Genomic DNA, 1,614 nt, shown 5'->3' on the forward strand with positions numbered 1-1,614 from the left:
GAGCCGTTTACCAAACATTTACCCGGTAAGCACTTACCGGAAAAATTCAATACTATTATTTATTATCGGGTAAGATTTTAATTAACAAAAACGACTTTTAAGTAAGAGTTAGATACATGAATGAAAAAAACAATGAACTGCAAACCATAGAGATGAAAACTAAAATTTCATAACTACAAGGATGAAAAATATATTTTAGTCCTTGACACTTATGATTTTGAGAGAACTTAGGGTGGCAAATTGGTACCAAACCAAACCAGCCAACATGTGTACCAGCCGTACCGATTAAATCAGTACCAATTATAATTAGTTGGCAGTATCGTACCAAGTGTTTGGATTTGGTTGGTACACGGTTTTCGATGTCGTATACCACGGTAGTACCAGGGGAAGCTTTGACGTGGGAAGACCTTACGAAGATGAAGTACACATGGAGAGTAGCATGCGAGATGCTGAGGATATACCCTCCCGGGACTTTATTATTTAAACGAATTGTGCAAGATATCGAGTATGGAGGATACATAATTCCAAAAGGATGCCAGGTACGTCAAAAAACTTGTTAACAAAAAGGTATTTGATAAAAAAAAAATATGTTCTTGAATTTACATATTGTATTTTTCAGGTGTATAAAAACATATATTTTGTATTATTACTTAACGAGTCAATGATGTAAAGAAAAATCAAATATCCCGTTACAAAAACGGCACTTTAGATTATGTGCCACAAACTTAACGTGACGTGAGATACAAGGCTTAGACCACAGAGTACCACGACGGCTGTTACGGCAAGCATTTTAGAACAGTGGTTTATTATTCTGTCAATCATGATTGATGTAAGGTTTGTGTATATCATCGATATGTTCAAAGGGAAAAAACAAAGATATCAACATTTATTCATAGTTATAGTTTGCAAATAAATAGATTTGAAAAAAAATATCAAGAGTAAACTACGGATTTGGCCTCTGAAGTTTGTGATTTGTTACGGAACTCGACCTTTATTTATATTTATTACAAAAAGCCCCCTCATTTTTATAATTTATATTGGATTTGGTCCTTCACATTAATGACCACCCAACTTATTCGTTAACTATGAGGGCAAATCAATCTTTTTAGCATTTCTCATACCACAAGACCAAATATGTAATTTATTCTAAATTATATTATATTTATAATTCATGTATTTGAACATTATATGTATAAATATTTTATATTTGTTTTTTATAAAATTATATTTTAAAGTTTATATATAATTTATATTTTATATATTTGTATTTTATAAATTATATTATATATTTTACATTTTTACTTTTATTTAAAAATAGATAAATTCTTATTAATATAGACATTACTATTTTTTTAGTAATCATATAATTAAAAAAATCAAACATAAATATTGAGATTTGAGATATAAGTAAAATATAAAATAATTATATTTCATTTATTCTAAAATAATATTATTTATAGTACAATTAACATATAGGTGCGAATCGTAATTATTGTTGAAGAAAGACCTGTGTGACACTGTCTCGGTGGTTCCTAATAGTTTATTTCATCCAAGTCAACAAATATTGACGCGTTCAAACAACTACGTCTAAGGGGTTTTCCTCTTTTAATCTGT

The sequence above is a fragment of the Cynara cardunculus genome (assembly GCF_001531365.2).
Source record: "Cynara cardunculus var. scolymus isolate 2C chromosome LG 14, CcrdV1, whole genome shotgun sequence".
Classification (NCBI taxonomy): Eukaryota; Viridiplantae; Streptophyta; class Magnoliopsida; order Asterales; family Asteraceae; genus Cynara; species Cynara cardunculus.